Source organism: Pantherophis guttatus, chromosome 3 (genome assembly GCF_059756535.1).
Source record: "Pantherophis guttatus breed Tessera chromosome 3, ASM5975653v1, whole genome shotgun sequence".
NCBI lineage: Eukaryota > Metazoa > Chordata > Lepidosauria > Squamata > Colubridae > Pantherophis > Pantherophis guttatus.
This window is the reverse complement of record NC_142065.1, coordinates 167915422-167937229: the sequence shown is the minus strand read 5'-3', so window position 1 is coordinate 167937229 and position 21808 is coordinate 167915422. Positions and strand designations below refer to the sequence as shown.

The 21808-nt window shown below is 36.0% G+C and overlaps 1 protein-coding gene and 1 long non-coding RNA gene across 12 annotated transcripts in view; both read left to right on the top strand.

The window, feature by feature from the left end:
- Positions 1-21808, top strand: part of ZNF521 (zinc finger protein 521) — a 316223-nt gene that overhangs the window by 234837 nt on the left and 59578 nt on the right. The gene's annotated exons all lie outside the window — the stretch shown is intronic.
- LOC117672720 (uncharacterized) lies at positions 795-21479 on the top strand. Its single transcript, XR_004593332.3, has 3 exons — positions 795-1008; positions 2159-2248; positions 4650-21479. It is a non-coding gene; the product is annotated as an uncharacterized LOC117672720 (long non-coding RNA).

Genomic DNA, 21808 nt, shown 5'->3' with positions numbered 1-21808 from the left:
AGAATTATACTAATTCTGAAGATCAATAACAATTAAATGTGGTAATTGACAAAATTTGAAAACTACAGTGAAAATTATAGCAGGAATTAAAAACAAAAAAATATCAGGCAATTTCAGTCTGTTTATAGCTTTATAGCTAGTGTCTCCAAATATGTTATAATTCCAATGCCCAGGATTTTCAGCAGGCTTGGTAATGGTAACAATTCTGGATGTTGTATTCAGATGCACCACATGAGATGACTGTTTTTTCCCAATAAGTATATATGTGCTGTGTGTGTGTTTTAAAACAATCTTCAGAAATTCCTTAAGGTTAAATTTTGAGAGCCTTCTTCTAGAACAAAACTCTCACTGGGCATTTAGCAAAAGACAGAAAGAGTAAAAGTAGCTTTTAGGTTGTAAATTAAAAATTGGTCCAGTGGAACTGAAAGAGCAAAGAAAAGATGGTCAGTGATAAGCACAGCCAACTAATTTTTACTTTTCTTCCATCTTCTTTCCTTTCCCAGAACACCCAAGGACTGAAGTATAATTCTTAAGATTTAACTATGTACTGATTTCATAAATAATTGCTTCAGTAAAATTACATATTACTATTCTTTTTCTGCTAGAGGGAAATAGGGCTTATATCCTTTCTGGCTACCCCCTATTGATGAGTATCTGTGAACAGGCAAAGAAGGAAGTGACAAAACAGGCTTTGTAACAGAAACTCTGCCTCTTTTCAATTTGAATCATAATATCTTATACTAAGTGCAAATGGGGCAGAGCTTGCATTGTGATGTCAAAATTCATATTTCATCATTTGATGAAATCTCATCTTACTGTAAGTACACCTGTCTCAGCCCTAGAGTTAGTCCACTATTTTAGGGTGGAAATGACAAGCCTAACAAAATCATATGTTCAAAACAAACACAGCTGTTATTTTTTTTCTCTCATCTCTACTTTGGGAAGCAGGAGAGCCCAATGTGGAGCTGTCTGAAGGGAAGACGCTTTGCCAAGTTCAAACCAGAGAGTGTGAGTACACAATCTGGACTACAGTAAATTTATTACCAAGGGTGGGGATTTGAAGCCAACTTTTAAAATATTGTGGTTAGGGAAAATTATGAAAGATTATTTTCATATATTAATGGGTATACAGATTTTATGAGATATTTTGAGTCAGTTCTGAGGCCCTTCTAGGGAGTAGCATTTTAGTTTCAGAAGGTTTTTTTTTTGGTTTTGGTTTTTTAATGGGAAAGTTGCTACCATTCTCTTACTATTAATAATTTCAAAGATCACTTTTCTTGGTTTCTGCTGATGAGTTTCCACTGAGCATATTCAGTCAGCCTTGCCTCTCTTCCTTATCTCTTTTATTCATATGTACTGGCATAAAACCCAGATGTACAAGGAGTGTTGTAACACTTTCTCTGCTTTACTGTTCCATGTTCAGTCTTGGATACGAAACATTGTCTCCCAGCTACTTGCAAGAGTATTATTAAAAATTAAGAACACAATCTCTCAAAAACAAAATAAAAAATCAAACCCATTCCCTGTATTGAGAGTTTTTCTCCACCTTACTCCTCACCCCAAAATTAATTGAGGATATTTTTCTTAAGAAACTCTCTAAGGCTATGTCCCTTATTCCATAATTAAATATTATAGTATAGATTCCATTCTTCTTCCTCCTAAGCAGGAAGATACTGTTTCTATAGAAGTCGAAGCAAAAAAAATAACAGCATTCCAGTATTAAGTACAGACCAAACTACATCTCCTCATAATGCCCAGGTACTTATCTTTGGGCATAGATTTTTACTGTCCTGTAGATATTCTTAACGATTGTACCTGTTTGGTGCAGTCGTTAAGGTATCAGACTAGAAATCAGAAGATTGTGAGTTCCAGTCCTGCCATAGGTACAAAGCCAGTTGGGTGACCTTAGGCTAGTCACTTTCTCAGAGTCCTAGGAAGGAGGCAGTGGAAAAACACTTCTGAAAAACCTTGCTAAGAAAACTGCAGGGACTTAATCCAAGCAACCAAACATAATTGAAAGGAAGGGGGGGGGAGTTCTTATTGGTCAGTGGAATCAGTAATGAGAGTTTAAAAATCCAAATGACTACTAGATAGCAGGAAAGATGGCTGAAATATTCCTATCATGTTTGCATTCTGTGTTCACCACTATATGCTGCAGATCCTCAACAGTGCTACCTATAACCCAGTCAGCAGCTTCACACTACACCTATCATTCTCTTTGCTGTCCTCAACATCAGCAGCTCTAGAGGTATGTAGATGCTAAATCCAAAGTAATTTTAAAAAATGGACTATACCACTCTGGACAACAATTAAAAGAGAATATGAACATTCATCTGTACAGTAAAATGCAAAAGTAACCTTTTGGAAGAAGACAGCAGACTAGGGAAGTGGGTACTTACTCTAAGCATCTCTCTTTGTTCAGATACTTTGATTTATAGAGTCTATTTTGAGTATCAAGAAAATTAAACATTAAAATTGTATAAAGACTTTTATTTTGAAGTGATACAGCCATTCTACTATTGTATTCTAATGAAAGTACAAAGCTAGTCTCTGTCGTTATGGATTGTCTGAAAGCAGCTAGAGCTCCCGCCTGTCTGGGCATTTACTGTCTGAAAATGCCAACAGGTATTTGAAGGAGTTTTGTTAACCCTGTTACATCCTCCTGACATTTTTAGGTATTTGTGTACATTTCTTGTTTACCATTAACCCTGTGTATTTGCTACTTTCATCCTTTAATAGTACGCAAGAAAGATGAAAATAATACAAAGCTAACTGATTTTGTTAAATCACAGAAAATACATTCTGTGCTTTCACATTTTAACATACTCCTACAGTTGTTTACAACTGTATAGGAGCATAAAATGATTGTGTTGACATATAGATTAAAAAGCGTCTGAGGAATAACAGATATTGTTTTGTTACATTAAATATAAAAAAATAACCTTGCTAGTGGTCTTCCAGTGATTAAAGTTGCTTTCCTGGTTAATAACCCTGCTAAGAAACAGGAAATGCAATTTCCTCACACCTTTCCTGAGGCTCTCCAATCAGCCTGATCCTCTGAGAAGTTCCCTACTGTATATTCCTTCATCAACATGGCATTCCTCAAGAGGCCGACACAGACTCTGTTAAAATTAGCTGTGTTCCACAATAGTGACAGGAGCTGCCTTTTCCCTAGAGAAGTAGAGTGATGTGGTGTTGCTTCATATTGGAATGAAATCATCTCTATAATTGCAGAAAATATTTTCACTATCTGTTAATTGATAAACAAGGCTCGTTCAGCCAGGAAGCATATTGATACAGAATTTCCCACTACTGAATATCTGTCGCCTCTGCAGTTATTACTACTGATGTTACATAGATATAGTCCTTTTGTACAGGGGCTTCTTAAAGGAACCTGAAGAAAGCTGTAAAGAAAGCATTGCTCGTGCTGAAGTGAATGTCTACCGAGCAGGAACTTGGTTGCATTCCTATTTATCATTGTTGAAAAGAGCACGAGGAATGGTTGAACCTGACTGACTTATGTCTTTTCTTCTTAAGATGTATTTTTAAACCCCTGGCATGTATCAAACTCGGACAGCTGGAAAAACTGCAACTGGTGTAATTTGGAATTGAAATAGATGGCATACAAAAAATTTGAATTCAAACCACTCCAAGTTTAAAATGCCATGTTTTAGGCCAAAGCACATTGTTTTGAATGTGAATAAACTGTTTTGATCATTTTGGAGATCAAACAACAAGGATCAAAAGAGTCCATTTTGGTACTCAAAAATACCCACTGTTTTGCCTTATAAAACTACTGTTTTGCACTCAAATAGGGCGTTTCAAATAAGGTGCAGATTTCTAGCATCACTGTATTATGGTTTTAAACACAAAACTAGATTATCATTATGCTAACTGACATTGTGATAATCCAAATAATACATGTTCCTATTATTAAGCAAAACACAATGGCTGCTTCTTTATTGCCTGGTATGATAGCCATAGTGGTATTTGAAGCAATAAACTAATATTTTTTCAGCAAGAATTGTGTATGTCTGGTTGACACATCACTAAGTTATACTGTGGTTTGCTTCATTTTAATCCAACATAATAAGTGAATTCTCTCATTATAATTTATTAATTATGATTTCTAGTATAGTATGATAAGTGAATGAGGCCTTTATGGCCTATTCTCCCAAAAGATTGTTTAACAAAATGTATGAACCAGCTTATGATTTGTAGCATAATTCAGCTCTGCAATTGGCTGGATAATATTTATTGTAGTTTTATTGAAACATATTTAGGAGGGCTAAATTGAGAAATGCTATCCTATGTTGCATCACATTCTGAAAGTCATAGATACTATTACTATAAGATGCTATTATTATAAACAAAACTGGCAATGAACTATTATATTGCATGTGTGCATGGCTGTTTGTTTGTTTGTTTAATTTATATATTGCCAAACTGACTAATGCCCTCAAAGTGGTTTGCAACCATAAAACCAAGAACTGCAATTAAATTAGATTAAATTAAATTAAATTGCCCCAAGACAATAGCAAGGCCAGTTTGGTTTATAAACACAATACATGGGAGCTAGAATGTGATAGAAAATAAAACAGCTTTCTTAATAGTAGCGCCCTTCAATTGTGTTGTACTAAATTTTCCAGAATTCCTAGCCAAGATGGTGAAATGAGCTTGAGCTGGAGAAATGAGGTCCAATATAAATGGAAACAGTTGAAGTTAATCAGTGTACTGAAGATTGCCATAGTCAAGTTCCTTAACTTCTTCTTCATTATCTTCAGAGAATCAAGATACTGTATGTTACAACTGCATTCATGCACCACATTAAGCATGATTTGTGTAATATCATATATTGAATAAAGCATAGTTATGTTTTCAGTGATTCGGAATCACACAATGTACAAAATGAAAATCTAACAGACCATGCTATGTTAGTGCAGTTTCTGAACTTAAACCAGTGGTGGGTTGCTCCCGGTTCTGTCCGGTTCTATAGAACCAGTAGTAAAACCGGTGGGAGGCTCCGCCCACCTGGCATGACATCATCATTGGTGATCTGCGCATGCACAGAAGAGCAAGCGAAGCGAGAGCAAGTGCACGATCCCACTGCAAACTGGTAGTAAAGGTAAGTGAAACCCACCCCTGACTCAAACACATCTTTGGTTTTGCTGGTAAGGAATATTGCAAATTGCACTCAACACATTTGGACAACCGTAAGTTGTGGATATGCAGTTTACTTGTCTTTCCTTCACATAATGAGTAATAAACAGTGTGATCTTGAAATCTGAGGACCATACACACACCTGGGAGCATATATTTTGTGCATAGGAGTTATAGAACTAGATTTGATTCCTTTAAAAAGATTCCATTGTTCATTAGAGCAACAATCTCCAGGTATGGTTTTGAGAATTCGGTGTAAAAAGATTGGGAGCGTGCTTGCTTTGTGGAAGGTTTTTTTTCCTCTCTCGCTCTCTTTTTCTCCCCCTCCCCATGTCACTTCTGTCCTTTTATGCATGTTTCTATTACAACTAGCAAGAGGCTGCTGTCATGAGAGAAACAGTAAAAAAAAAAAATCCTGAGTATAGTGAAATAATTTAGCTGATAATTCCCTACTGTATAATTTTCTGCGCTTCCTGCTAGCTGACCTTGTGGGCTCTTGTCAGGTTGCTAAGGGAAATCCAGTGGGGTTCCTGCTCTGCTCTTCTACTTTTAAAGAAGTATTACAGGGTATGGGAGGATGTTTATGTCAGCTTAATGATGCACATAGTTGATCAAATGGCATTGTGAAACTCCATATTCTAGTATTAGTAATAGCTACAAGAGACATTGATTTTTCTTTCCCTTCCAAATATATCTCATTGAATTCTATTCTAACTAGGTACAGGCAAAAAAATAACGATGCTTAATTGAAATATTAATAGGAAGTTATTTAGATTGGAATAGAGAGGCTCTTGAGATTCATCACAATGTTACAATATTTGTAGAGTTAAAGAAAAGTACCCCAGTCTTAAAGGAATATACTTAATTGTAAATAATTGTATTTACTCATGGTGTTACATTTTTCATCTTTTTCAGCCTCACAATAATAACAATTATAACATCACTTAATATTTCCATTTTATCAGCAATGAACCAAGGCAAAAGTGTGGGGTCCTTGGTGCACCCTGAGTTTGGTTATTTACTTGAAGACATTTCATTACCCACCTATGTAACACCATCAGCATTAGTATGTAGGGGCTTTGTTCCCTGTTTATATACAGTAGTTTGGCCTGCCAGTTTAGGTGGGGTTGTGAGGGTTTTTTTTCCTCAGTAGTCCTTTGATTTAGGCTATTGTTTTCTGCTTGCCAGGTGTTAATCCCTGCTTATCTGGGTGTTGGCTTCTGGAGAGGATGTGTTGTAGTCTTTTTGTTTCCTTCTTAGCTGTTTTATTGTCTCTTTTGAATGACATGAAAATATGTCTCTGTCTGTCTGTCTTTTATGGCTGATTTTTCCTAAAGCCAAGCTTCCAGGAATTCCATAGCATTTTTGTATTTATCTTGGTCTAAAATGCTTAATTTCCGAATTGAAACTATAGTTGAATCTGTGAGACTGTGTGCTGTGAGATTAAGGAATTTGCATTATATCTTCTGACTGCTAATTGGTGTTCATGGATGCACTTTCCTAGTCTTCTGCCTGTCTGTCCTACCTAGTGCTTGTTACAGTTATTGCACTGCATGTTATACGTCAGCGATCCCCAACATTTCTGGCTTGGTGGACTGGTGGGGGAGAGAGGGAATGGTTCTGTGCAAGTGGCGCAGTTCCATTTGTACAAGAGGTGAGCAGGTGCACCTACCACTCACACAAATAGAGCTTTATGTGCTTGCACATGCACCTGCCACTGCACTCATCCACCACTTGCACGCCCTGGTTCTGAACCAGCTGCGGCCCGGTAGTGGGTCACGGCCTATGGGTTGGGGATCTCTGTTATAGGTGACACCTGTTTTTTTCTTCCAGGGTCTACTGGGTCTTTTGATTTACTTAAGAAGGCTTTAGTTGGCTTGTGTTCTATGGTGATGCCATGTGTTGTAATTGAGAGAGTTGTAGCACTTGGCTTATCATACACAGTTCAACCATCAGCTATTTATATTTTCTTCTATTGAGGCAAAATTGGAAAGATTTTGACCAAAATGATACTAGATTGATTTAGCTCTCACAGATATGTTTACAAATAAACAAATGACCGCTAACATCTCAAGCCTAAATCATGTTAAAACATATAGATCAGAAGGTCATTTATTTATTTAGATTTATGGCCATCTAAGTCCAGATTTCTCAGATTAGTTTATGTTATAAAATAAAAGATGGCAGAAACTAGAAGAAAAGTCCCTGACATCCAGAAGAACAAACAATACTTCAAACAACACCCCCAAATGAACTAACGGACTCGGTAGCTACCCTGCCCCATGCCTGAGAGGCAAAACGAAGTTTGCAACAACTTTTGGAATGCCATTAGAGTGGAAACAATATGAATCTCTTAGGTAATGCTGTTCCAGAAAGCACATGCTGCTCCAGAGAAGTTATATTTCTTCTGTGGATAATGTTTAATTGAAAGGATCTGAAGTATGCCTACTGTACCCAATGTTACTGGGAGGGCAGAAACCATCACAGATAACCAGACTCTATGTCATGAAGGGTTTTAGAGGTGAGCACCTTGCAAACTGGCAACCAGTGTAGTTAATGGAGCAGGAAGATAAATAGGGATGTAGACATTCTACAATTGAGTTATGTCAGTGGAAGTTAGAGCTTAACTGAAGCACTCATGTGAAGAGTGTCAGGTTTTCTGAATACCAGAGTACCAATGCCATTGAAATACACACTGATGGCCTCAATTAATGTATTTAGCTATCATACATAAAATATCAATGTCAATAATATTAATTCTGCATGTTCTAACTCAAATTCTATCAAATCTGCTGGATTCAGAAATCCTGATAAACCCAAAGCCATCTAATCATAGCCGTCCATCATTTGAGGACATTTCCATTTCATTATGGTATATCTACATCTATATCTAAATTTAAGTTTTATTGAAAGATTTTAATGCAAACTAAAAAAGAACAAATGAAATAACAGAGAAATAACAGAAAAAGCTGAATGCAATAAGAAAAAATGTAGAAGAAAATAGGGGGGGAAAGCTATAAAGATCAAAAGACATGGCTTCTGATATTCTACACAGCAGTTAAACTCCAAATATATTTCCTCTCACTAAACTTACATTATATTTTTCTTCTATAAATAAACTATCTTATCTAATCATCATAAATTATAAGTTCTTTTACTTATTTTTATGCAAAAAGTTCATGAAAGGCTTCCGATCAGAGCCATTTTCTTTTTCAAACTTAAAGTCACTGGATTGTTACCTAAGAAAAGTTCTGGTAATGTCTTCACTTTTTGAAATTAATGGCCAGAGTCTTAGAAATCCAAATAATCTCTGTTGTTGAAAAAGATATATGTCTTTCAGAATAATGGGTATGTTCTTTTGAGTCACTGTTTTTTTATATACATAAACAAACTCCATATTATTCATTATTGGAGAAGGCTCCTGCATATTCCTTGGACAGCAAAGGTGACTAACAAGCAAGTACTGGAGCACATAACACCAGACATCACGAAACTGTCTCTCACTTACTTTGGCCATGTCATGCGGGGGAATTCACTGAAGAAAGCAATTATATTTGGAAGAGTTTGCAGCAAAAGGAAATCAGGCCATCAAAGAATACAGTGACTGGACACCATCAAAGCTGAAACAAGCCAGAGCATAGAAAACTCAAAGAAGTGCTACAAGATCAGAAGATATGGAAAGAGTTGGCCCACAGAATTGCTAAGAATCAGACATGACTGAATGGATAACATCATCATCATACAAAAAATCCTTTGGCACTTTACCTTATGTGTTTTTAATATTTTTCTTAGAAGTTTTTTTTTTTTTCTGATGTAACCATCCCATTCCAATCTCTCAGGAGACACCACTTTTCATATAGAAAGTTTATCCATAAGTCCTTTATAAAATGCTGTGTTATCTTCATTTGGGGCATAAATTCCCAATATTGGCCCCTTTTAGATTAACTTCCATACCAACATATCTATTCTGATTCCATGATTGTCAGTCAATATAAATTTTCAATAAAATTGAGGATTTATATACAACACAGTTTCATTTCTTTTCTTTTTTTTCATTCCTGCTAAAATAAATTCTTCACCCAAATTTTAACCACATCTTGTTTTAACATTTTTTAAATAATATTTTTTTCTCTTTTGAGAAGCATTTGCTTCATTTATATACCACGTTAAGCCAATATGTGTAGCACCCAGTGTGGAATCTAGGGATTTCTAACTTGCCATAAATCTTTATGTGGAAGCCATTTTTATTTCATTATAGTAAAGAAACACTACGTAAAGATTCAGACATTTCTTTCTGTATAATTTTCTCCAGCGAGAAAAGTTTGCCTGCACAATGTTTACAGGCAGTAATAACAATTGATTTGCGTACAAGTTGTTCTGAGGCAATTATAAGGAATTGATCTAGCCAAGCTGGGGCTATGGCATTGAGTGTTTTGCAGCTCTTGTTACCTCTGACCTCATAACTACAACACTGACCCACTGGGAAAAGAAAAAAAAAGTCTTGCCTCTCCAGATAAGATTTTAATTTTAACTTCTAGGAGATACAGAAAAATAACCACTGAGATTGTCATTTAAAAAAGACTTAATTGCACAAGGAAGCCTTCTGCAAATTGCTATGTACTGAATAATGGTAGGTTATAAACAAGGGGGCTTCCTCTTTTCTAGTTAACTTTTGTTGTAGCCTAAATGCATTATAGTAGGAATTGCATCAGTTTTGGCTTTGCATGTCAGCTGTCACAAGAAGAATATGCTAATAGTCATGATTAAATGTCATTAGTCTTTGTGACACAGGAGCAGAGATGCTGGTGTTTTTCTGGAGCAGCTCTTGTTAAAATTCAGCGATAATAGCAAATTACGTCTGTTATAGATTAAGCACAGTCATTTTTGACCAACATTCTATTGCGTGTTCTTGAATTCCTGTCAATAAGCTTATGCCTTATAGCCATTGATTTTTGCCGGCCTTTTGCTAAAGAACAAAAGAGGCACTCAATGATTGAATCTGGGAAACTATTGTTCTTGTTAAAAAAAAAAAAAACCAACATTTTCAGAAATTCTAAATGAAATCAGCCAGGTTAGTAGATTTCTATGCATGTATTTTTAAGGGAAATTGATGCCTTCATTTATCTATTCTTTTGGAATTGCCTCTGCCCTGCACTGAAATAGGCTATCTACCTAGAAATGGGGGATGTGAGGAGTACCACTTGTGTATGCAGCAAAAGTCTTTCTTTAAAAAAAATGTTAGTACTTGTGTGTTATTAAGCAAGGTTATTAAGCAGGAGAGCAGTTACCTTTAAACATTTAGGTGATGAACCTCATTTAATTAAGCAGAATATACTTTAGTAATTCTGAAAACAGTGTAAGTAATTGGAAAATAAAACCTTCTGATAGTCTATTGCATATATACAGCCTGCAGTTGTTTATTCAACCTATTGGCTTGTTCTCCATGGATTTGGGGCTCTACATGTTGTCCCTGAAGTTGATGCACCTTTCATTCATTGTACTACAGACAATCAATTTCTGTAGTATTGCTATAATGTAACATTGGGCAACTCATTCATGAGATACCATACAAAAATCCTGGCTGGGTAATAAGGTTAAACTATGGTTTGTAATTGAGGATAATTTCACACAACAAAGGCAGAAATCTCTGCCTTGATCTGAACACTGTTGCCCTAAAAGTAGCATGTTCCTCCTCCTATTTCCTAATAAAGTGTTTGTGAACCTCAATTCTTGCATTATCTAGATTGCTGCACATTTCAACTAATAACTTATCTTATCTTCATATCTAAGAACTAATACAGGTAATTGTTAGTTCTCTAACAGTTTTCCAAATAAAATTTACCTTTTAGCTCTTTTCATTATTACAGTTCAATGCATAATGACTTCTCACTTTTTCTGTATATGCCATTAATTTGAACTTGTGATTTGTGAAACAAAGTGGAAGAAAAGAATTTCATACACATGGAATGGTATGCTTTGTCCAAGGTTTAGAACCAACTAAGAGTCTTATTGTTCGCAAGCCTAACTTTCATGGCTAGTGATGAAGAACACTGCAGCTGAAGTTCAACATGTTGAGGAATATATTATACCTTTTTAGCCATTGGAATTCCAATGCAGTTTGTACTTTCATATAGGCAGATGTGCAACTTAAAGATAAGAGGAACTTCAGAAATCCCATAATCAACTATTTTTGCATACAGACGGTCCTCACTTAACAACCACTTGTTCAGCAACCATTTGAACTTAGAACAGAGCTGAGCAAGTTGTAATTAGGACTGGTCCTCATACTAAAGACATCACAGTATCCCTATGGTCAATTAATTGTAATTTGAGATCTTCTTTGTTGGCTTCTCTCAATGGCGAAGCCAACAGAAGGTCATTAGTTAAGCAGTGAGGTCTGCTTAATACTGGCAATTGAAATTGCTGTCATTAAGTGGTACAGTTACATAGTTTTTCAACTTACAACCACATCACTTGATGACATCGTTTATAGTCCCAATTATCATCGTTAAGCGAGGATTACCTGATTCTCTAAAAGTGGTCTGTTATTTGTCCTTTAATTATTTAAGATTGTTGTTTGCCACCCAGAATCACGAACAGCTATATAGATTGGATGGATGGATGGATGGATGGATGGATGGATGGATGGATGGATGCAGAGGTGATATTTAGCTGGTTTGGACTAATTTGGGCGAACCAGTAGCGGAAATTGCGGGTGGGCCCACTCGGGCTCTATGCTGTCCTATTTAGGCACGTTTTTTAGTCTGGGCGCATGCGCAGAAGGCACACAAGAGAGCAAAGCACATGTGCGGAACATCGGGCACACGCATGCTTACATTTTCGGTGCTGGGCGAACCGGTAGGTAAATTATGTGAATCCCACTTATGGATGGATGAATGAGAGAGGGATACAGAGACAGATGGCAGTTGGGTGTATAAAGAGCAACCTTCCAAAAACTCTGTCTCAACTTTCTCAAAAAACCTTTACTTGGTGCTATTCCATTATTTCTTAAAGCTTGGCAATTTGCTAGGACCACTTTTGAGTATGCTTAGTTATAATTATGGGTTGAAGTGATTTTAAATTCATTTTTGTTACTTCATTTAATCACATTCTGGCCCATTTTAGGTTTGATCGGGCATTTTATTTTATATATATTCCTTTAATTATATAACACATCCTATAATCATATATTATCAACTGAATCCCAATTCAGTAGAAAACCATATTTGTGAATATGTATTAATTATTACAAGTAAATGTGGCTGCAAAATCTGAGACCTATAAAATCCTATTTTTTCACATCAATCCAACATATAGATTATAATTCATTCAGAAAAGAATGACAAACGATCTGCATCACATGATTACTTTAAGTATATATTGATGTTTCATTTTTAACTTAAAGTGCACTGTGCATAGTTGCAGAGATATGACTTGAATCTCAAAATGACAAACTGAAATTTTACATGTCTCTGAGAGAGCATTAACATTGTTTCTGGTTTTATGTCAGGATTTGATTTATAGACTTCTACTATCCAAAAAATACAGATGACACATAAGGTTTATCAGCCTAATATAGCCAGTTAAATGCAAATGTTTATATTAACATGCCCAAATTATAGAATAAGGAAATACCAAGAAGTTTTCATTTGACGTAGTGAAGTAATATCAAGTATTATCCCTAAAGTCTTAGATATGAGACCTAATATTTAAGAGTACTAAAATTCTTTGTGATGGTTTGGATTTTGTAGCTATTGTGAGCAGGATTTTCCTTCTTTGTGCTACATTTGGGTTTCTTTATGAGCTTATTAATTTAATAGCTGATATAAACCTCACTTCCAGCATACATGAAACTGTATAGCTCAATTATATTTGTGTCTACTCTTGAAGAAGAGTATATAGTTTATTTAAAGTAGCATAATAATTAAAATAGCTTTATTGATTGCTTCTTATTCTGGGCAAGATAGTAAATCTTCATTCTAATATCTTTAGGTAAGAATTGACCCAAAAATAATATTATTTTTGATATCACAGCACTGCTGTGTAGGTATGACTACAAAACCCTCATAGATACAATCAAAGGACAGATCTGAAGTTTACTTTACTAGATAAGAGGAAGAACGTAGGTTCAGTGAGAGGGAGCTGAAGGGGGGGATGGACAGATTACTGATCAATATACACCAGCAGAAAGCATTGGAATAGCAGTTGACAATCAATAGCAAAGTTTAAAAGTACTCCGTCCACAGACATCTGGCACATTTGTGGTCTATGCAGGCCACATAGCAAATTAATTATTATAATAATCAGGATTAGCCATTTTTCTATCCTGGTAAAATTGGTGTATTTATCCTGATTACAATTCCAGACAAAATGTACAGTTGACATCATTCTAATAGAGTAATAAATTTATTAAAAGTTTCAAATTTACAGTAAAACATGTCATTCAGCAGCAGTCATGCTAATATCAGTCTAATTGACAGAGGTATAGTTTCATTTTCCAGTTCATTTGTAAACAAAGCTATTCATTTTCATATATCCAGGCTCATTCTGTATTGGTTATTCAGAATTTCTCAGTCTTCATACCAATCCTGGTTTCTTGCCACCATGATTTTTCTGTATTTAGCCAAAGTGCTATTCTGGAATGGTGTATATGAACCAGATGCTATAGTGCCTGTAGAGTCAAGAATTTGTAATAAGCAAGAACAATAGCATGTTACTGCCAGCCCCAAAAATAGAACATCTGGAAATCATTTTAAACATGATTCTGGATAAGATGAGACTGTCTCCCAAGATCCAAATAAAGGCCTTGCATCTCTCCTCACAATACAAGCATATGGATCTCATGACACAAGCCCTGTTCTTAGGCACGACAGTATTTGCTGAAGAATGGTGTCATGTTCCAATTGCCACATCTGTTTTTTTGCACAGATTTTTCCATTACTTTTCCAAGACAACTTTGGCAAAGTGGTAACATTACCCATCTTGTCAAATTTGCATTTCAGTGATTAAGGTTTATATCACTAAATAAGTGTTTTGAGCTTGGAAATCCACTGTCAAAATTAGAACATCAGTAGACCGTTTTTAAGCATATATGCGTTTCAAGATTATCAGTTAGCTAAAGATAGGACTGCTGACATTATTCCAACAAGTTCTATAAACACATGATCAATAGAAGTAATGTCTTCCTTTATGCTCTTAAGGAACTTATATGTAGATAAATATATGAAATATCCTCTTCTACAAAGCTAAACATGTCACTGATGCTGACTGACTGAACTTTCTAACTTTGAATGAAACAGACCTGTTGGTGTTTGAGAATTCTTTCTTTTTTGTCTAGATAGTTACCAAATAAAGAGGGTATTATCCGTGACAAAGATAATGAGAAATTAAGAGGGTAAATGCCTAATTAAACATTTGTGCAAGACTGTTTCTTTTTATAAAAGATCAAGGCACTCAGGCTATACTGGAATAAATCTCCTCTAAAATTTGAAATAAATTCTATTGAATGAACTCACTTGGAAGACTCTTTTTCTGGTAGACAGATCATCTCTCCATACAATTTCTAAATCACCTATTCCAGGGGTGTCAAACTTAAGGCCCGCAGGCCAGATCCGTCCTTCGGGGTGCTTAAATCTGGCCCGCAAGGTTGGGCTGGAAATATCAAAGGACCAGCCCGTGGTATCTCTGTTGTCTAAACAGGCTGTGTGCACACACACACCCTGTGGCCCTTTTTTGGCTGGCAGAGTGCTTCTGGAGGCCATGGAGGCCGAAAACGGGCCATGTGGCCTGTTTTCAGCCCGTCTTTGGCCAGTAAAGTGCTGCAGGAGGCCAAAAACGGGGCAGAGGGTGTTGTGCGTGGCCCCCCAGAGCCCCATTTTGGCCAGCAGGGTGCTGCAGGAGACATCCGTACCACGCCCCCACTCCCTGGCCCTCCCACCTGCCCACGGAGGAGAACTACAGTGCTGATCTGGCCCTCAAAGAAATCCAGTTTGACACCCCTGACCTATTCAATCAACAAAGAAGAATATGTGAATTTTTCATGGCAAAATATTCTCATGTTTTGACTGACTTTATGACTAAGATTAATGTGGTTTTCACCACATGGTTGTTTTTTTAATTCTAATCTATTGCAGTTATGTAAAAAAACAGCACAGATAAAAGCTTTACCAAGTATGAGCATTATAGGAGGAATTTCATCATTCTGGAGTAATTTACTTTTGTTACGTAATTTTTATCTTTTGAGATACATTTGAGTTACACTGAGAAAGCAAAAGGAGAATTGTATCAGTCACTTATCGATTCCTGAGCCATCAAGTCCAGAAATCTGTTTTCAGAGTGGCTTGCAGAGTTGCACAAGGAAGCCTACTAGTCTCCCAATAGATGGCCTTCAAAGCAGTCACACTGCTATTGATCCCTATGACTTCCATGAATTAGTCCAACTCTTTTGAAGGTAGCCAAGAAGTAAGTAGCACTATATCTCATTACCCATTTTTTTGTGCTTTTGAAGAATCAAAATCTCAATATTCCTCAACCTGTTCCACTTAAATGGAAAGACTGCAATGTTGTGTTATGGATATATAAACAGCTGTAGTCTTCATAAAGAGCTATATTATCAAATTCCAAGTTGAAGAATCTGATCTACTTGTCCTTACTGGCTTCTTAGCCTAGGAGTATCAGAAGGGCAGAATTTATAATTTGAATCAGAGTTACAATCCTGTCAGTCAGGCTACTGAGAAGTTGTTCCACATAATTCCTCACAAGATTAAGCTAAAGGGCCCATGTCACAAATTCTGCTAAAAATGGCAGGTCAATATATTCAGTAGATAGAAGATAAATAAATAGATAATAAATAAAAAGCTCATTTTATCTGTCATAAATCCTTCACAAACATTTTTTTTTAAAAAAAAGTGTGGAGAACAGGAAAAAAGGACCAATAATAGTACTGCTCTCATCTAGCGGTATTAATTTAGAAAAAAATGTGGGGCTTATTTGCTGTGGGTGAATACTGCTATGTAAAGTGAAACATTAAAATCGAAACCATAGAATAAAAGAAAAACTTATTTATTTATTTATTGTTTACCCTCCGGGATGCTGTTACCATATTGCTTTAGGGGAAGGAACCATTTCATCCTTTTTAGTTCATTCCATGTTTCAGATTCTCAATCTGACCAGTGACGAAGTGGGCATGTCAGCCTGGGGTTAGGAAAACTGCATTGGGAGCTGTTGGACTCGTTTTCTAACCTCTCTTTCTCCCTGGCTATTGCCTTTTTCTCTCCCAAACAATTCTGACTGTGGTGTATGTGTTTGTGTGTATGCGTGTGTGTGTATGTGTGCCTATGTGTCTCCTTTTTTAGCTGAAATTATTCCCTCTTTCCCCCATCTAAATTTACTTCACAGCAGATTGTCTTGTAGTAAATCACCAAAAACCCAAATAGCACTAAAGCATTCTGATACAACATTAGCATTTGCTTAACAAGCACAAGATAAACATTAAACAAAGAACTGCATTTCTTTATTAGAGGCTGCAAGATACATAATCCATGAGCACAAGAAACATGGGACCCAGTGGATATGCAGATGCGTGTTATTTCATTGGCGCTGGGCGGCCTTGTTAGAAAAGGTTTTCATCTGAAGGCTTGGGGGTGGATAGTTGACTGTCCCTGGTGGGGCTGTAACTAGATACAGAGACTGTTGCAAGCTAGGCTGGGCTCCCTGGTGGATGTGCTGATTGGACAGCCTGAGGAAAACTTGGGAAGCATCAGGAAGTGAACTCAATCACCTTGGGGATGATAGGGTAGAACCAGATGAAGGCATTTGACTTCTTTTGTAACTCCCACTAAGGGCAGATTGCCAGTGTGATCCAGCCTCTATAACTGCAAATCAGGCCCTTTCCCCTATGCCGATTTCATTAGAATGGCCAGCATGGTGCAGAGAGAGAAGGGGGGGTGAAAAAGGGGGGAGGTTAGACACAGTAATTTTACAGGCAGGCGGGTACAAAAAATCTGCATAATTAAGCAGTCAAGGCTGCTAATAGGGGAGTTTATATGCTCTGGGACCAGGCAAGGGCAGCGCATATGGATATAGCACTGGATATTAAATCTACGGCATGCAGACTTACTTTGGAGCCCTTAGAGAAAAGGCTAATTATAGAGAGAGGAATTGTGTTTACTGGTCTGTCTTGGGCAAAGATCTTGAAAGAAGTGCAACCAAGTTTTGCAGCTAAACATGAGCATTCGGTTAATAGAGATATCAAAACAGGGCTTGCTGGTTGCCATGTGTCTAATTATAGGAAAAGGAGGCATTCTTTGCACACCTAAGTAGAAATAGATATTATCAAGGTTAGGACTTACTTCTGACTAAATGTGCATAGAATTGTTTTGCCCCCTTTTTAATTAAATGATAAAAGAACAAACACACAAACACACAACACTAAATGCATTAATTATTAAATGATTGTAATTTAAATCTCAGCCAAACTCTTTTATCCAATCAACAGTACTTATCAGGTTATTCTAATTTAATGATTCCTGTTTTAAAGTGACGAATTGCATACACCAGTGTAAGAAAATTATTTAGATTTTGATTCCTAACTTATGTGATGCAGAATGCCTACAAAAGCATAGGCCATAATAAGCCAATTGGTCTTTGTGGTGCCATTCTGTTTAGTTACAACCACATTAATATTTTCCCACATTAGAAAATCAAATGAAATAGCCTTACAGTGCTTAGAATCTAGTTTTCATGTCAAAGTTGCTCTTAGTCTTTTGCGTCACATAAACAACTATTTGTGCATAAGTATCATAGAATCATAGAGGTCATTTAAGCTAACCCTCTTCCCAACATAGCATCCATTAGAGTATATCTGACAGATAAGCATCCAGCCTTTGTTGGCAGCCACTTAACTAATTTTAAATCTTATGTTACTTTTATAATATCAAATGTCACTGGTTGCCTACAATTTACTGCATGTATATTTTTCGAGTACATCTCCATAGTTTTCATTGTATTTGGAAACTGTCCATGAATTCTATAACCTCTTGTATAAGTGATTTAATTTTCATAAGGTAGAATGCTCTAGTCTAGTTCATCTTTCTCCAGCATGAGGCCCTCTATATGCATTGGAAGTACGTTCAAGCCATGCTGCCATTGGCCAGATTGATAGAAATTCAAGGGATTGAAATGTTACAGTCTCAATACATTTGAAGAGCATTGTATGGGCGAAATGGATGCCTCTAACTGATAAAAGGATCTAGGAATGGGAAGCATGTGTAAATTCTACAAGACATGCCAGATTAATAAAATAATATTTTAGACCTTAAAAAAAAGATAGAGAATTCAGATTGAAGCATAAACATATACATACATACATACATACATACATACATACATACATACATACACCTATGTATATATGCATGTATGTATGTTGAGGATGCATGTCTGGGAGTGTGGTTTCTCACATCCTGTTTTACCTCCACCCTTTTTTTGCCAATTGGAGTAAAAGGTGCAGAGAAATACATCTGTTTTTGAGGAAAATATGCCGCCGAGTACTTTTAATTTCCTTTTCAGTTGAGCAGCCCAAATCAAACATCAAGCCGCATTTTAAACACTAGGGAATGACAGAATGAGGCTCATGGGAATGAGAGATTGCTTGAATTAAATTTGTTATATATAATATTTGTATTATGCTATTCCTCCGAGGAGTTTAGAGTAGGATGTGTTCATACCAGCTCCTGAGATTGCCTAAACAGAAAAGAGTGCCTTGTTCAAGGCCACCAGAGAAGCTTCGTGGCCTGAGTGGAGAGCTCAACCCAGTCCATTATGTGGTTGAAACTATTTCTGTAGGCTACCCACCATAGCAGATAAACATTGGCAAGGGCACAGCACTTGTGAAGTAATGTCCATAAGTGCCAGTGGAACTTATATCTAAATAATTGTGCCTTAGTTTGCAAGCTAAACCTCCTAATTCTTTGAAAACATTTTTTTGTTTTTATGTATGTGTTTATAAACATTTAGTAGATATTGTAAAGTGAATTTTCACACTCTACATAGAAACATGACACAGAAGTATTCAGTGCTGCCAGATACTGAGTAAATTTTCAGTTCTTTGTATCATCTGTAATTTGCGCAACTGACAGACTTGTAAAGAAATATGTGAAGGTCAAATTTCTTCACTTTTATAAATTTCCAAGTATTATTATAGATTTGTACTTCCAGTTGACAAGGATTCTGTGTAAAATGTGTATTTAAATTATTGCCTTTTTAAAGGTTCAAACTGTCTATTTTATTAGTTCGTTATTAATACATACTCAAGAATTCTCTGCATAATTAGTTACACAAGAGATATAAACATCCTTGCTGATTCAAACAGTGATTCAACTAGTCTAACATTATTTTTTCATGGATATCATTAACACAGTACAGAAGTCATGTTTGTTTTAATCCTAACTTTTTTGAAGAAGCCGCAGAATCTACTTGTATACAGTTTTTAAATTTGCACACTGAACATAGACCAAACCAAACCAGATTTGTGAACACACACTTAGTAATTAGAAATTGCCCCTGGGATATCCATAAGAAAAACTGGAAGCATGAAGGTACTCTCTCTTCTACAGCTGTTCTCTGGTAAATGGTATTTGGAAAAATTGGTAGCCCTGAACCTAGAGGTATCATATACCCACGATGATGTATTACTTTTGAAAACCTTTTTCTTCATGAACTTGACAATCCCTTTTGAAAGGTTTCCAAGTTAATGGCTGGTACTTTTGCAATAAATACCATCAATGAATTATGTACAGAGTGAAGAATTGGTAAATCAATCCATAGACAACGCAATAAGAAGTCAGAATCTCATTTCTCAGCCTCATATCTTGATATTCAAGTTGCCCACCAAATATTTCTTACTCCGGCGTCCATTTTTATATGGCTATTTATTCCCAGAATGCTATCTTGAAGTCATTCACAAAAATGTTGATCAAGCAAATACTGATTAGCTCCTTAATAGTATATGTACTTTATGTATGTGTATGTATGTAAGTATGTGATCAGAAAATTGTGGAGTTGGAAGAGAATCACAAACGGTATCTAGTCTAACTCTCTGCCAATTAAACCATTCTCAAAGGATAATTGCCATGCTCTTCTTCAAAACCTTGAAAGATGGGAAAAACATAACCCTCATAGGAAGACTCTTCTTTGTACAGATCTTATTGTCAGGAAGTTGACTTTAAATGAAATTTAGAAAGGCTATAACTTACACCCATTATTTCTTCTCTTAGTATCTATTGCAAAGGAAAATAGTTCCTGACCATGTTTTTCTATGAGCCTTTTTTATATCCCTGCACACCAGTGGTGGGATTCAAGTAATTTAACAACCGGTTCTCTGCCTTAATGATTTCTTCCAACAACCAGTTTGCCAAACTGCTCAGAAAGTTAACAACCGGTTCTCCCAAAGTGGTGCGAACTGGCTGAATCCCATCACTGCTGCACACTGATATCACCACCACCCCAGTCTTCTTTTCTCTAGGTAGAACATCCCAAATGCCTTTGGATGATCCTGAGATTGTCACAAAACATTTATATACTAGCATGTTCAGATGTTCATCATATGTAATGTGGCTTTACATGAATTGAACAACTTCATTTCCACCTGCTTTGCACTAGGTTGCACAAAATGTTTATTTTTTAAAAAAAATTACCCAAGAACATGCAGTAGCTTACATTTTAGTGCCAGAATCAAATTTCACTATCTTATCAAGGGAGCTTTCTGTAATGTTTGTAATGTGCTGCTTTCGTGCTTTAGTAAAGAAAAATGTCACTGCTGGGCTTTATTTTTAACAGACTTTTAAAACATCAATTAATGCAAGCAAATGTAGTAGAGGGCTTTCTTGCATGTTATTTATATGGGGATGTGAGAAAGGAGAGAGAGAGAGAGAGAGATCAAATGGCAAAGGGGGGGTTATTTTATTTTTAACTCCGAACAATTGGAAAACAAGAGAGGGAGAGCTTGAAAGGCATAAATGGTGGTTAGATGCCAAATGTCCACCGACAAGAGGGATTTAGGCCTTTAACTTTGCATGTTGTGAAGACGGTAATTCTTATTGTAGCTTATATTTTAAACTTTAAAAATATAGGCAGTCTTTAAAAAAGGAAGATGTAAATGTCACTGAAGAAACATAAAATTCAACAAAACAATGGAATAAATATTTTGACAAGGGGAATAATGTGTGAGTCACCAACATCCTAATTTAATCTTTCAATAATGAAGGTTCTAGAATCAATATTTTTTTTTTAGTTTCTTTTACAAAATTCCCAGTATTGTACTTTCAAAAGTGCAAAATTAGGCATATTTTGATTTCATTTAATATAGTGAAAGTAAGTAAAGTTTATTTCAGGTAAAATCTCCACATGTTTTGTAATTGGAAAGTGTTATTTCTGCTATTTATCTCTAGTCTGTGTAATGTTTGGTTTATTTAATCTCTACATTTTATGATTTTCACCTTAGATTTCTTATTCTATTAAACTAAATCTGGAATCTTTCAGTTGATGTAATTACCTATTACATAATAGGTAATATTCACCTATGATGAAGAAGTTAGAAGGGAAAACAAAGGGATATTGTTTGAGTCTTCACTCAGTAGTTACATTGAAA